General features: G+C 36.3%; 1 protein-coding gene across 1 annotated transcript in view; it reads left to right on the plus strand.

Annotated features, from left to right (window-relative positions):
• Positions 1-8,321: 8,321 nt before the first annotated feature.
• nAChRalpha6 (nicotinic acetylcholine receptor alpha6) overlaps positions 8,322-17,210 on the plus strand; it is a 50,685-nt gene continuing 41,796 nt past the window's right edge. The window contains exon 1 of the mRNA XM_073083034.1: positions 8,322-8,338. The gene's annotated coding sequence lies outside the window, so the exon portion shown is untranslated. The remainder of the gene's footprint in view (positions 8,339-17,210) is intronic.

Consider the following 17,210-nt stretch of genomic DNA (forward strand, 5'->3'; position numbering starts at 1 on the left):
TTATACGAGGCTATACTCTTCTAGTGTATTTGCTTCTGCGGTCTTTTTAGGATAGATTAAAGTTGTCTATGTCTGCTGTAACCATTTATGAACAATATGGTTCTATTACATATATAATTATAGTATTGATGACTCCCGTAGCACAGTGGTTATTACGTCAATCTCATACTTGAAGGGTTCCGGATTCTATCACCAAGGCTTAAACATAAATTCTTAATTAAATATACCTATCTAATTGGGGTGTTAATGTACGGGATTTCTTTTGTGCGGGTTGCTCACGGCCTAAAGAACCATACTAAAGCCCTATGAATATAAAAAGCGTTACTTATTATTCATAGTTGATACACTACGTACCAAATACTTCACCTACGTACACAAACTAGATACATCATTATGAAAAAATATATTGCTTATGAAAGATACAATATTTTGTAAACTTGTTTAACCATGTTTTGTACTCACAATGTTTTTATTTTATTTTTCGTTCAAACCCGCTCACAAAAGTTGCTTAAAAGCGAAATAAAGTTACAAATTATTTGGAACTGGACCTGTGTGGAAAATAAAGTATCATTTTCCATAATTAAATTGCTAAAAATTGCCAAAAGTACTTACTGTAAATATTTGTATTAAAATTTTGCAGCTTTTCAGCGTGATATTGTCTAAAGGTAAAACATAAACCAGGAATTACTAGGAACATTAAATAACGTAAAACTTCAGTTGAGACTGTTTGAAACCTCTTTCATGCCGACTACTTTCCCCACAAATGGAGAAGAACTCTAATGTTTAATAGACTTTCTCATACTTCTAACACGAACTTTATTTGGGTGAGATATAAGAGTTTGTATGGTAATTTATATCTATCATCTTCACTATCTATACAGTTTGCCTATCGGTACCCTGTAATTTTGAAAAGTAATCCGAAATGTATAATACTAAAGGATAATTCGACAACAGAAAATTTAATAAGAAGTGACGTAATGACGTATACCGTAAAAATTCACGCCCTATTTCACGCGTCCTACATACACATACTCACACAAAAACAGTACAAAGCTATATACGTAAACACTCGATGTTTTACTTTATTTACGTTTTACCGACAATTTGCGAATTGCGAATTGGAGTTGGTAAATAATTTAAAAGCAGAACTCAATTTAGTATTAACTGGGAACATTTGAGCGACACGAAGTTTCAATTACGAACGGACGACGGTATGCACTCAGATATTTAGTAGATTAACTGCCGAACCTCGATGTTTATATTTATTATAAGTTTTAAAAGGTTTTCGTAATAAATTGGCTGGGGGATTTGAATACGGGTTTTAGAAGCTTTTTTATTTTATTATAATAGATGAGCATGTAGTCCACTTGGTGGTAAGTGGCTACTGCTGCCCATGGACATCTGTAATCAACTCAGATAGGATTAGATATTCCTACCTGAGGTCGGCCATAGACGCGCCGCTACCCCTGAGGACTAAGCTGGAACGCTTCGGAAATGTATGTCTCCCTTACCCTTTAAAATAAAATACAGCAGCGCCTAACACTGCTGTTATTAGGCAGAAATAGGTGTGGCGGCGGTGCCGCCGGAGTCGAACCACACAGGGATCAATTACCTTTAACGTGGCTTGTTAGTTTGTTTGTATTTTTTATTATGTAGAAGTGGCAATAGGCAATAGTGGATAGTCAGTCAGTTGCGTTGCTACCCCTGATAACTAAGCTCGAATGCCTTGTATATATGCCTCCACCCTAATAGAGGCCTTTCTAAGAGAGAGAGAGAGAGACAAAAAAAGTATCTATCTGTTGCAAACAATGATGGTATTCAATTTAATGTGCTTTAAGGTGGGTTTTTTGGAGTTCACCGGTAGCACCACCGTTGGTACATAAAGCGTTCTAGCTTAGTCCAGTCCCGTAGGAGTTAATGATGACGGATGGAATAAAAAGAATATGGCGAATTTTGACAATAAGCGAATTATTTGTAACATAAAAAGTGTCAAACTGACAACCTCTCTGGCTGTTTTTAATTATAAAACTGCACCAGGTGTATTGTAATTAACTCGAAAATTTATTTCGCAAACAATGTCAAAACAATCAAAAACGTCGACACGAACCCTGCGCGCGTCATCCGACATTTGATTACGAAACTTAGCAAAGGGTTAATTAAAATGTCCATTGCAACCGTAATGGCCACAGTGTAAAGAACTGTCGTGTTTTGGATTGTCGGACTGCATTTTCGAAACCCCGTTCTGTGGCGTTTCGCTGAGCTAGCGAAGGCGTAGTTAATTGCTTATGTCGTCCTTTTGACAGCTCAAAATTGGATGTAGAAGTAATTACAGTTCGTGGAATGAAAATACTTGAGGTTAGGTAGATATGTCGTATTAAATTAAAGGTGGTACGCACCGTGGTTCTAATCCTGAGGAACTATAGTAAAATCTATAAGTAATAACAATAGAGTTAAGTGCTGTGTTCTGGTTTGGAGGATGTGTTCAGGTTGTGACATTTACAGTAATTCCAAGTAATTCTAAAGGACAGCAACGTATTCTATGTTTCACTTTGGTAGGACTCCAATTATTACTTAGTCCATGTACATTGTACATGTCATCATATATAGGACTATAAGCGTCTTTGCTTCTATTTCTATTAAATAACAACTTGAAAAAAATCCTAGCAAACTTTATAGGATAGATTTTGTCCATCATATATCCATGGGCGGCAGTTACCACTTATCATCAAGTGGACTGTAAAAGCTTACAGTCAACAAAACAAAGAAGCCTTTGTGTCTACTCCTGTTAAATAAAAGCTTGCCAAATATCCGTCAACCTTATAGTGTCAAATTTTATGTATTGGGTTTTTTGTAAAAAAACACTCATCATTTTTCCCAAACGCCCTAAAAAGCTTCAATAAAGTTTAATATAATTTGATTCCCTGCCGAATACACGTTAATGTAAAGGTAAAAGATGTTTTCGCCTCGAAATATATAATATCCTCGAATATCATCGTGAAATTTACGTTTCAATACCGGACGTCGGCATGATATCAGGCTACGTAAAATATATGAAATGTGTCCATGATAAGAGCTTAATGCAAACGATATTGAACATAAATCTGATACCTGTATTATGTTATATGTATATAATAATATTATGACCGATATTGCTGATATTTTGTTATATAATGTGTGTGTTTGAGGGGTTTCCTATAATCTTTGAGCGGTATGTACGGTGCACGTCGGGGAAATTGACTATGGTATGGAGGCATTGGAATCAGTGGCCATTGGATGATCCGGTTCTTTGTACACCTGATGCTGCAAAATTGATTTAGCACTATGTCTATCGGTGGTTTTTTGGGTAAAACTCTCTAATATCTATTTATAATTTCATAGGTAAAAGAAAACAAGGATTCTGTATGTTCTCAAGGATCAAAGGTGTCAAACTTGTTCAACTTACTATCAATTAGGGCGATTAGATTAAAAAAGTTAATGAATTCAAATAAGTAAATATTTATACAAACATTTGTTCTTAATTTTACAGTAAAAAGACGTTTGAAATTAACGATAGTAATTACAATGCAATCTTCGTATTTCGTCGCCATATGTGTAAAACTACTCTCAAGATGAAACTGCTCAAATATACCCGTCGTATTGACATCGGTTTAATTAAGCAACTCGCAGAGGCGATTAAAGCCGCCCCACAGCGATGATACATTGTGTGCGAATACAATACTATTAATGTACAATACAATTGTATATTTGCGTATTTCGTTTCTCTAAGGGTGGGTTATACCATGTCACTTTAATGTTAAAGCCTAACCAGCCGTTAAACCTACGGTTAAGTAATTCATTGGTTACATTGTTTTAGTTACGATTATACACACCTATTTCTGCCTCTAAACAGCAGTATTAAGCACTGCTGTGTTCAGGTTTAAGGGTGTGGTAAGGGAGACATACTTTTTGGCACCTTAGTCCTTAGGGGTAAGAGCGCATCTGTAGCTGACTTCAGGTAAAAGTTTCCAATCCTATATGGGGTTGATTACAGATGTCCATGGGCGGTAGTAGCCACTTACCATCAGGTGGACCGCACGCTCGTCTGCTCCATCCATATTATACAAAAAAAAAGTTACGAATAAAATCATGTCATAACTACGCTAACGTTATATTAATCTTATATCGTTATACTAACTTAACATTAATCGTTCGATTTCGATCGTTAAAGTTTTTTTTCTACATCTTTAAGTTTAACGTGAACCGACGATTAGTTGGTGCAGTGCAAAATTATTACATTATTTTGCTATTGTGATTGTTATTGTTAACTTCAATTCAAACTTTAATCGGCCTACAGTGCAACCGAGCCTAAGTCTTATAAGGGAACTCGATTGCGAAACACATAATTATTTACATTTCGTATGTGTATAGTGTGGTACTTAGTGTGGTTATATTATTTAGTTATCTGTAATTGTCGATCTATTAAATTGTTTATGTGTGAAATATAGTAGGTGTAGGTATTTGTTTTTATGACATCACAGAATTAAACAAGCGATATAAACCCCATTTTATAAGATGGATGTAGTAGCAAGGTTTTACCCGACGACGAACATACATTGTCACTCCCGAGGAATAAGATCGCATTCAGGCAGTCAGGCAACATCCACACCTGCTTCACGCTGCAAATAAACGTGGCGGTGGTACCTTTTGTGTTAAACTACACTAAGACTTGTTCTAGCACCTTGCAAGTATCTTGAACGCATTTGAGAATATAGGTAACAGATTGTTATACCTAGTAATAGTCCGTAGGCCAAATTATTTACAGCAGTACTTTAACAGAATTTTAAACTTAATCATAACATCGCGCGTCAGAAACTCCCTTCAATCAAGTTTAGTTTTTAAACGATTTCCTTTTTTCGCAAATTCAGAAATTCCAATCAAAATGCAAAAGCAAGCAAAATGCGTCTCCAAACCGTTTCAAGTGAACAAATCGATTAACGTGCGCCATTCGAATGAAGCGAGTCGAATCGATCATCGCGATATCGTTAGAACCTTAATGAACGAATGAATGGACGCAAAAATCAAAAGCGCTCTTTGAGGAACGAAAAACGAGTAATAAAGCAAAAAAAGTATTTTTTAGCTCCCGACGCTAAAAGGAGTTTTATAATTCTTATGTATTATTTGTATCTGCAGACACTGAACGCGTCAGTCACGGCCCGTGTCAGACAAAATCATCTTTATTTTGGCTGACAGGGTTCGTGTCTTCGCCGTCGTAATACGGTAGATACATTGTATGGGAAAATCTTATTTTGTCCGTCATGGTACGTGTCTGACACGCTCTATATCTGTAAACATAAATGAATAAAACAATGATATCCGTTTGTGCATCGTAACTCGTTTAATGAGAGATTGAAAACATTAACAGAATTCATTACAAAAATTAATTACAATTATTCATAACAACATTATTCAATTCAAAGTAACGAGATATGAAACATTCCGCTTTACAATTACAGTTTAATATGCGTCCCTAGTTTCAGTCTTTACGGTCGGCGATTAATGAAAACATACGTGAGCGTGGAAAGCTACCCGTATAATTCTGTACCTGTAATTGACTTAATTATCCCAACGGGCCTTGTTTCGCCGCACCGCGCTTAATAAACTCTAAAAACACTGTAATCACAAGCAATTGAAAAGGTTCGGTACACAACTATCAGACGGGAAATGCTCCGTTATATTCACCTTATAAATCACCCTTAAGAGTTCTCACGCATAATATCCACCCTTTGTCTCTTTCCCGCATTGTAATCCACCGTTCTGGAATTATACCCGTCACATTTTAACCTCCATACATCACGTTTATAAGCGATCTGAGCCCCAAAAATGAGTGTTTATTGCTGGTCCTTCGAGCCGGACTCCAGTGAATTTCTGGGTACAATCGTGCGAAATTGCGCTTTTTGTCTTCGCGCTAAGAACGGTCATATATTGAATGTTTGGAGTGGTTCAGGTGCGTGGCCAACGGGTTTATCTAGCCGTTACTCTTCGGCAGATGTGGGTCGTTTGGTCCGGCGCTACAGGATTTGCGCAATTTGTTGCGGGATGCTGCGAGTGTTTCAGTGGTCGTTCGGAGCCACCGTCCGCTTATATTTCTCTTTTAGCTCAGGAGATACGCTGCAATGAATTGGTATAAACTTTCCGGCGATGGTGCAATTTTCTAGCAATTTATTTGAGTCATGTTTTAGCGTGGAGGATTTAGTAAATTGCATCGTTAGACATCGTGCCAGTAAAATAAACTTTTCGCAACACCTCGGCTTACTCTTAAGTTATAACGGTTTTAAAAGAAAAAGGAAATAAAAGGTGGCATCTATTTGATATAATTATATATTCTTTGTGTGTTATTGTATCTGTTTCTATTTTTTTATTATTCTTGTTATTTTTATATTGTTAAGATATCATATAAACATTGTTGTAAGGCAAAGAAGTGTAAAAATGTTATTACTATATTACATAGTTCTATTATCTTAAAGCTTTAGGTTAGTAATTTAAGAAAATAGTAAGAAAAAAATATGTACTTAAAATTATTTTAAAAGATTTTAATGAAATTAAAATTTCACTATATGAAAAAATAAATTATACATTTCTAAATTCAAATTCATAATCAAAATATATGGGTTTAGGCTTTGTGTATTCATCTTTGTGTCTGCTACTCAGTATGTAGAAAATCCTTGCGTGGGACTGAGTATAAAAAGCATCTTCTCTATAATATTATTAAAGCCAGTTTTCTTCAAGTACAAAGTTGAACTTTAAGCTCGAAGGAGCTTAAAGGAGATCTTGTCAAATGAACGAAAGCTTACCCTTGCTCAAGACTGAGGCATGTAGACATGACATAAGCTTCATGACATAACCTTGTTGCCTAACGCGTCAGCAACTTGATTTATCTCTTTTGACCTAGAAAGTAAGTCAACAAATAATTCGCTATGTAATAAAGAAGCGACGGGCATTTATCATATTTTCTTTCTAAGTATTTTCTTACTAAGCTCTCATGTAAATTTTCATGAATTTTTATTTGGCAATTCCAAATACTGTCTCAAGAAGATGGGTAGTAAGAATTAAAATGTATGTGGGGATAAAATCAATTCTACATCAACAATCAAATTATCTAATTTCCAGAGATAGCTACTCATATACAGGCAGATAAAATTAGATATCTATATGATTTGAATTTTATGGTACCACTATCACATCCTTATTTGCCTTACAGCATAGAAATGTGAACAATAGCGTAATACATAAGTGGCGTAATAATTATGTCATCACTGGAGATTTTTTCATTCGTCATCGTTAATAAAGCAAGTGTTGGAATGTTAGGAGTGGGAATATACCAACAGACATTGGATATCTTATCGTCTGTCCTATAAAAAGTCCATAAAATTTAATACCACCTCGTCCGTTATAGAAAATGACCTCGATACATAATTATTTCGTTACTTGCATGAAAAACTTTCAAACTACAGTACAATCTTCTCGTCTATTGAATGAAAAAGCCTCCTAAATCATAACAAAATTGAAATTGAATTGAATTGGCCGAGGCAGTATGGTTCATCAAGGAGGTACCACCTCACTTAAATAGGAATATAAGCGTGGTGTTCTTTGATGTTTTACGTGGAGAAGTATCCACATTTCTCGCTGGCGGCCTACTTATGAGATAACCATCTTAGTCCTCAAAAGTGCTAAGGCATCCACTTGAGGTAGAACACCCACGAGTATTCTGTGTAGAGTTGGCTACAGGTGTCTACAGGCGAAACTTACCATCAGATGGATTGCCTGCTGTTTACTACTTGCGACCACAAAAATTTAGAGATGTGCCGAGTCAGTACTCGAGTACTAATAAAACATGAGCTGTTAAATATAATCGAACCGTTGATAAACTCGCATACTCCAGTACCAGTGATACTCGATTACTGACGGTACTCGTACACTGACTCCAGTCTTATGTACCTTACATGGCAAACGAGTGAATACAGCAGTAATTGTGCAAGTAAAAAGTTGTTTAATTTTGTTTAGTTTAGGCACCTTTTTTTTTGGCTTGGACTGTGTGTTACAAAGTACTCGAGTATTTCGTAACTAAGTAATTCGATTATTTTTTAATGTGAGTAAAATACCAAAAATGGCCGACTCGGCACATCATTACACAAAATCTAACCTCATCCTCTCGTCCCCAGTATCGGAGCAAGGTCCGCATGAGAAGCGGCTGCTGAACGCGCTGCTCAACTCGTACAACACGCTGGAGCGGCCGGTGGCCAACGAGAGCGAGCCGCTCTCCGTCAAGTTCGGGCTCACGCTGCAGCAGATCATCGATGTGGTGAGTTCGCTTTGTGTGCCGCTGCTGGGTTGGTGTTGCATATGTCTAGAACCACTCGTGAGTGTATCGAAAAAATGTAAATTAATGAGGGATCTTTTTACTATGTAACGGGTACTCACGATATGCGGTTATTTAATTTCTTTATTGCCGCTATTTGGATATTATTAGTGTTGTATGAGGCAAGTCACATCAGCTCCCACACACAACACATGATATCCACGACGGCTCTGACAAGAGCGAAACGGCTTAGTAAAAGTGTTGTCTATCGTGATAATATGGAACCTAGAAAAGAAAAATGAACTAGACGTAGGATAGATTAATCTACCACTAGCACTTGTCAACGGTTTCTCCCAGCCACCGCAGTTTCGCCGTGACCACGATCCATGCAACTGGGTCGAAATATCGGCAATAAAGAAATTAAAACCGCATATGGCGAGTACCCGCTACATAGTAACATGTCTCAATTCCGCGATTAATTTTGTTTAAAATCATATAATGAGGGTTCTGTACATCTCTGTGCGTTATATGTCGCAATGGATGCAGTATGCCACAGGTTTCCTACACTTATAGCGAGAGACTTGTTCCCAGCTAAGAAAATAATAAAAATACTTAAATATTATATATATAAAAATACTTATAATAAAAATACTTGTAGCCCTGTGAAGATAATTCGTATTTAAGGTCCTCTTTTGGGAGAGACTCATGCTTACCAGTAGGACAAGACAGATACAATTTATATTTATGACAAAAATAATAAAGTTGAATTTCACTTTTAGATGAGTGACTGTGGTTCTAGACATATGTAATATATTTAGTGGGGGTTAGGATTAGTCAGTGTTAGCGAGCAACGGAATAGTTTAAGTGGAACGAATATCGGTACTTCATTAGACAAGTTAATTGGACGTTAATTGGGTGATGAGTTTAGATAAAAAAGAAATACATATAAGTAAATGGTTTTCAGAAATTCTTTATTATGGGAATTTTAGAGAGTGAGACGTATTTAATTTATGACTTATATGGTAAAAACCCAACTTCCCCACTTAAATTCGAGGGAAATATACTCAATAGTTAATAATGTTAGTGTGTTTAAGAGATTAGAGTTATTAGCGAAAATAGTTCATTAGAGAGACAAGTTTTACTCGTACATTGGGTTATCTCTGACTACACGCATATATGCGTAGTCCCGAATTTTCGTCTTACGAAAATATTAGAACAGGGTTGTATTATTAACAAAAAGTATTATTAACAAAAATAGGGAGTTTATTCAGTTTCTGGTGTTAAAATAGAGATAATTGGATGAAAAAAACATGTACAAAGTGTATTACTTTTCTACTTCGGCTAATAGGGTTTACGGCGTGTGTAAATTTTATAGGACGAGCTAAGTGTTATAGCAAAAAAGTCAGGTTGTACGAACCACCGGTTTACTTCTACCGGTGATTTATGTTTCACGTTACAATAAACAAAGGTAATAACCAAAAAACAAACACAGAAGTTTATTCATAATGGAATTAAAAGCAAATACGACTCATAGGATTTATTTGGTTATTTCTGCTTAATTAATTCTAACCGAGGCATAGATTAGTAAAGATACTTCGCCGCCTTGAAATTGAATGAAGCCACAAACGGCTTATTAGTAAGTTCTTTTTTTTAATTTTTGACAAATAAAAACATTTTTAGAGAAATTTTACGAATAAATAACTATTACTGCGTAATTTACATAATAAATAAATAATTATTTCAAATATTGTAGGGACATTTTAGCACGGAGACGTGGCAAAACTTTTTTACGCACTATTTCAATTCTCAAAACTGGGTACATTTTCTTGTTAGGAGTGAGTAATCTTTACTAATCTATGAACCGAGGCTTCACGTCTGAAATGAATAGAGTTTGTACAACAAGATAAAGTGCCGTCAAGTTTGTTGGGTGGCCACTAAAAATTCTGTAGTCCCCGAAACTTTGGGCTCGGTTTAATCAACTTATTAGTGTTGATAGCGTAATTGAGTGTCGGGTTGGGACTTTATGGCTGGGAGTATTAAAACAAAGTTTTTGCAAGAAGTGCCCGAGTTCGCTAACTGTTGTGTGGTGGCGCGAGCTGCTGAGTTATTACTCGAGCAACAAGGGACAGTGTTGCGAGGATTTCGTGTGGAATTAATTTCGGAACTGTCTTGTAGTTGATAAAACTAGTTGAGGAAAGTAGAAACAGTTGCGCATTATGAATTGCTTGTACTAACTCAGTACGTTTAAGTGAGATGACGCAATGTGAATTTGGGTCGCGTTACCCTAGATTGTAATTAGCACACCCAAACGATTGTTTTAAGCTATTTCGATTATTATTTTTCTCTTAAGGTCACCTGCCAGTCTTCATAAGCTAATACGCACCTTTCTAAGGGCCTCAGTTTAACGAGCCGGGGCGTCATTAGTAAATATGTATTTCTATCAATTTGACATCAAATAGCCGTCGTGTTAGACTGTTGGCCAGTGTGGTGGACTATGACTTCAAACCTCACTTCGAACGACAAATGGTGGTGATAACCCGGCAGTGCACTTATAATAACAGTGATAGGAGGCCAATGTCTAGTCCTGGACAAGAGTTTTGGAATATGCTCCACATATTTCCTTAAGAAAGATCAGTGCCAACAAAAGCATTACATGAGCTGCAATCGAACCTTACTATTTTCAGCAATACTAGATATTATAACGATTTGTTATTGCTCCAACAAGTAGCGTTTCATGAAAGAGAAATAAAATAGCAGCGCTTAGAAGTTATTGTTGTGATTCGAAACAGCTGGCCTGTTATGGAATTTTCTGCGTCCAGTTTGTATTTTTAAGGTTAAATGTCAGCTTTTCTTAGCAGGGTTATGAAGTTTGCTTCGAGTTTGTAAAGTTGACAGACTGGATGTAAGGAAGAAGACGTACGGGCGACAGTAAGATCATACATGAACGATCGATCTGATACTCACTTGTTCTTCTATTAGTTCTGTCATGTAAAATCACTTGTCGTCAACCCATTATCCAACCCATTACCCATCTGGACACGAGTGTCCTTTTGGAGCGAGTCATAGCATACCACGCTGGCCAAGTGCGAATTGGTAGGATCTACACACCTTTGTCATTTTTTTCAAGAACTCTCCGGTGTGTCATATCCTTACGATGTTATTCTTCACCGTTTTAGCAGGTGTTATTTAATTTCGAATACGCACTTGACTTTGGAAAAAAAACAGACATTTATCTTCGTTACTAAAATAAGCTGTTTATTCTATGGTCTACCTTTAATAGGTCTATGTTTGATTCGACTTTCGTTTCGTGATTCTCCCATTCTTTGTATGTATCCACACCAGAAAATTCTAGATATTCTGTGCCCCTTGCTCAAGTTATCGTTTATCATGTTATATTTCAAGTATTTACTTATATTCTGGCACTAAAAACTTTGTTTTATTCTCCAGACATTAAAGTTCCACGAAGGAAGTAAAACACGATTTAGGCATCAAATACATCATACTTGTGAAGTTATACCCGTACTCTTTATTTTCGATCTTAACTTTTGGGCAATAAAAGTGACTGCCGCGTTTGCAGATAAAATTACTGTAAGGGAGGTAATACACTAGCGACAGACCATACGGCCGACTGTCGTTGAGGGTCTCTGACGAAAGGGGACGAAAGTCCATGACAGTTAGAAACAGTCGCTGTTAGGTGGCGATTGACTTTGTCCCGCGCTGACAGTCGTCAGCGACGAACGACTCAACATCTAAAAAGATTGTCGTTGATAGTCTCCTATGACTTGCGGCGATAGTCGGCGACGGTCGCTACTGTCGCCGACGGTCGCCGTACATCCCCTTTGACCGGCCGTCTCCAATTTTATTGTTGCCCAAAATTTGTATCCAATCAAGAATCAGAGTCAATTGCTGCCGCCTGCCGCCAGCGATCGTCAGCGACGGTATTTAACAGTAACTTTACTTTGTGTCACTGTCGCTCGTGTGTTACCTCCCTTATGTGTTCCGGGAACTCGGATGGAAAGAGATTTCTGTGATAATAATCTCGTATATGGTCAGAGTTAGGCCGTAAATAAGTTCGTAGTTTTATACACAACGCTTATGTTTTCACCGAAGGTTAGAACAAAGGAAGTTACAAACGCCGGGTTAACTGCTTTTATAATGCTTGTAGAAGATTACTCGCAGAGATTTTATGGAGATTGCTCAACACGTATGAACTGTGCCTTAAATGTGACCTCTTTGTTTTGTTAAGGGAAAATTAAGATCTGTGTTTTTATTTTAAAATACTTATTACTAAAGTCAGTTTCATTTGGTAGTAAACAGAATGTGTTCTGGAAAATAACCCGGTTTTGTCTTGAATACAGTTTCTCTAAGTTGTTCTAACAAGAAACAAAAAACATAGTATTTTTTATTTGGATAACGCTTTAGTATTAATATTTATTTATATATCTTTACTAAAATGAATCTAAAAGTCATCACAATTTATTTTTATTTATTTGTTAACCATAGTATGACTACTTTTGGTTAAGATATCAATCTTGGGTAAACCAGAATTCGAAATTTGATATTATTTTTACGCAATAATTGTCACATAACTTTGTTAGGCAAAAATTTGTCAAGGTTGGTTACTAACGGGCGTAAGAAAAGCTGCGTTAAGTTCTGCGTTTAATATGGTTCCACTGGATATAATTATAACAAGAAATGTACATTTCTACATAGAAATATACACTGAAATGTGCTAACATTTCTAGTAATTGTAGCACGAGTCCAAGTAGGTTACACTATATACTACACTCCAGTAGCTACATATCTTGTATTCCATTTTGAATCACATTCCATCCTGGAAATTCATGGAGCGTCGTGAGTTTGGATCGAAGATGAAATCTTCCTTGAAGAAGGAACCTTCCTTACCTTAATATTTATTATATTATTACACTAAGTCTTTGCAATTTTATTGCGATATGAACATATTATTTATTTTTACCCTGTAGCAACAATGTCGAAGTAATTGAGTACTGGTTGAAAGGTTTGGTAAGGCATCCGTTTACACGAGGTATAATCTTGGGTCTCAATCATTGCTGTTTATAAATACCTGTAATTAACTCTAAATAAGATTAGTTATCTACCTAAGGTCAGCCACAAATTTTACCTCTAAGGACCAAAACAGAACACCTCGGTTATATGTTATCTTACCCTTATAATGCAATATTTGCTTTTCAATCCTATCAGTGAATCAGGAAACAAAGTTGTAAAACATGAGTCATTCTGTGCGTTCCAATCAGAATATCGCAGTAAAATCGGTGCAATGCTGCCGCTATTCAAGTTCTCGCGCTGATGAGAATTCGGGAATGAAAATTAAATTCTACTGACGCAATAACTGGAATGCTGGTCGCACAGACATACCACATGTTGCGATGGGATTCGACGATTCGGATTGATTAACTATTCAGTCCATCATTAAATTAATGGTAATTATTTTTGTCACGATTATGTCTTACTTAGCGGTAGTATAATTTCTGGTGTAGGATAGATGTTTGAATGAACCTCTCAGGTACCGTCTGAGGTTGGAATTTTAGGCACATATTCATATTGTCCCAAGTCTCAAGACCAGAATAGAGCTACGGTATCCCCTGCCTGTCATTTGAAAGTCTCACATAACCTATACATGATGTCCACGACAATGGTTACCTGTCGAAGGTTTTCCTCCCTCGTCAAAAAAATCACATACTTTTCGAAGTCGTGTTTAATATTATTATGACCTATTTTACCGTGAAAGGAAAATATAGCCTGAGACTTTTCCGTAATAATTTTCCAAGCATGGCGGATTACGGCTTAACGCATCTAAGAGAAGATTCATTCCTAGAAGCAAATCAATAGGGCTTTAACGATGATTATAGCTGTATTATGACTTAATAAAATGTCTAGATTTCATATAATCTTTTACGAAAGCATCTTGTCAACAAGTCACCTGTGACTCATGAACTTATTTCTAAAGTTCCACATAAGTCATACTCGTATATGTCTCTTTGGACATCCAGTTAAGTAGTTAAGATGTTTTTAATCATCGTGAAATAAATAGATAGATAGATAGATAGATAGAATACTCTGTATTGCACACTTACAGTTGAATTTAAACAATAGCAAAATACATACACATGCCAAACAGCATGCAATAGGCGGTCTTATCGCGAAATAGCGATCTCTTCCAGACAACCTACGCATGAAAAAGAAGTGTGCGTGAAGTTAGAGCAGGAATAGGTATAAATATTTATTTTAACATAAACATGACTGCGTGTAATCAGAAATGCCTGGAATTACCATAGTAGTACCAAAGTACCGTACCGTAGTACCGTAATTCTTACCACTAACTTACGCCTAGCACACTTTATAGCCATAATGTAACACATATCGTGAAGAAATATTACTGTTTATTTCCGAACATTTGTTTTGCTAATTTAGAGGAGTGGTTCCAACGTATAAGTTGCAGAAACACTTCACTTTGATGATTGCGAGGGACGTGCCGCCTGGTCTTACATATTTCAACCTGGTACCTTCCGTATCAATCTTATTGGAAATTCTGGAGCGTATACAGTTTCAGTTTTGGAAGTGCCAATACAGTATTTTTGATGTAAACATTTTTTTCCTGAGGACTATGCCTCGGATAAGTATGTTTGTGTTTAATACTGCTGTTATTAGGCAGAAAGATGGTGTCGCTAGAGTCGAACCAAAGACGGTTGGTGGAATCGTCTTTGGTTCATGATTTATATAGAAGTAATTATTATAAAAATAGAAACTGAAAAGGGCAATAAAGCCTTTATTGCCCTACCCACTCATTCCCATAATTAAGGTAAATCCATCGACGCCTCATATGTTAAAATCCGTTAAGCCATTTGTATGATGTAAGAATGAGAAATTACCCTTAACCAGGTAATATTGTTATTATCAAAGTTGTTATTAGCAAATTATAGACTCGACTTGGCGGAGGCACTGCCGTGCCTCCAGATACAGTCACTGCAATATCATTCAAATCTCATTTTTTTTAATTCAAAAAATGAGTTATGAATGAAATTACCGTATTTTATTTATGTATATAAAACAATTTCATCCATTTGGTTGATATTACAAGAAAGTGTATGCATTGAGAGAGTTCCGTTATCAATCTATATCGCGTATGGTCAAAACGTGCTTCAGTTTGATAACTACGTATTCCTGAGCCGTCCATATTTTAGAAGGCACCGAACGGTCCATATCAATGATCTTGAAGCCTCAGGACGTTTACGTAAAGGCCACTCAGAGGATTCTAGTGCTACGTCATTTTAAAATAATATTCGGTGAAGTAGTTTTGCCAGCTGTAATATTTTTAGAACAATTCTTTGCAACTCAAACGGATTTACGGATTTTAATTTATGAGATATTGGTTTCATGTAGTTTATGCGAGTAATATTGGCTAAGCAGTTATTTTTAAGTAGTTGAGTTTTATGTTTTTATAATCATTCACTATTTTTAGTTGAGTCCTAAATTCAAAGTCGAGTTTAAGCTAAAATCTTACTTTTTTGTAAAGGATATTAAATATAGCTAAGCGTACTTTTTATTATCACTTCGATACAAGTTCGCTGTTCCATAAACTTTGGTATTTTTTTCGCTACGCTACAGTATATTTGGGGTGTTCTGAAAATATGTTGACAGATACAAATGGTAGGTTAATTTCACCTTATCACTAGTTTATCTTTTTAGGGTACCGTACATACACTAATTGTATCTTTACCAGTTTTTTTCAACAGATAATGTTGAATCGCTGTACTTGACTGAACAAATTAAATAGATGCAAGATAGTAGACCGTTGTCATGAATAACTTTGAAGAAATTCGCTGCTGCCGTTGATAAACTTAATCCCTTAAACAGTTCAAGAGAGGCACGGCAAGTGTAATGTGTATTAGTGTCGGCACTTGTATACATGCATTTGTTGATAAATCTTATAGTAATTTGGAAATAATAGACTATCTATTCCAATCAATTGGATATCATAAGATAACCTGCGTGGCGGAGCGGTTATCATACCGGTCTGACATGCAGAGGGTTCGATCACCGGCCAGACAGATATCTTAATGAAGAATTTACATTTCTGTTCTGGGTCTGAGTTTCTGTATTCATCTTTGTGTGCGTGTTCATGGCACCCATGATACGGGAAAAAATATAGTATAGAGTTATGGGTGTTGAAAGCGCCATATTAAATAGGCCACACTCAGTATAAAAGTAGGTATGTAAATATGATGTTTCGTATATCCAGATTTTGGGACAGATAATTGCTTTCATGGAAATGACATGCAATATGCAATTAAAAATATTTATTGGTTTTGTGACGTATGCAAATAATATTATTGAAATAGGATCGCTTTACCATCATGGGGTATTCGTTTTCAGTAATTTAAAACTTTTGTGCGAATATTAAATTTGAAGGTAGCCACCGCCACACCTATTTCTGTCTATTAGCAGTTAAGAGGTACCGTGTTCCGTTTAAAACAGTGTGGTAAGGGAAACATGCTTAATTATCAAATACGTTCCAACTTGCTCCTTTAGGGTAGCAACGCATCTGTTGCTAATGTCAGGCAGTAATCTAACCGTATATTGGATTTATTACAGATGTCCATGGACGGTAGTAGCCACTTATCATTAAGGGACTGTTTGCTTACATCTAACCACCATCGCCACGGTTATTTATTTTTGCCTCATAGCACCAGTGTTAACAGTTGCTGTGTAGACATAGGAATATCTGTAGCCGACCTCAGGTAGGACCCCAATCCTATTTGAGGTTGATAACAGACATTATGGCCAGAAGAGACGATTAATCAGGTGGACTGCATGCTCGATAATTACAATCACA

The sequence above is a fragment of the Epargyreus clarus genome, unplaced genomic scaffold (assembly GCF_041222505.1).
Source record: "Epargyreus clarus isolate Ecla_fem2 unplaced genomic scaffold, WU_Ecla_fem_2.2 ptg000003l, whole genome shotgun sequence".
NCBI lineage: Eukaryota > Metazoa > Arthropoda > Insecta > Lepidoptera > Hesperiidae > Epargyreus > Epargyreus clarus.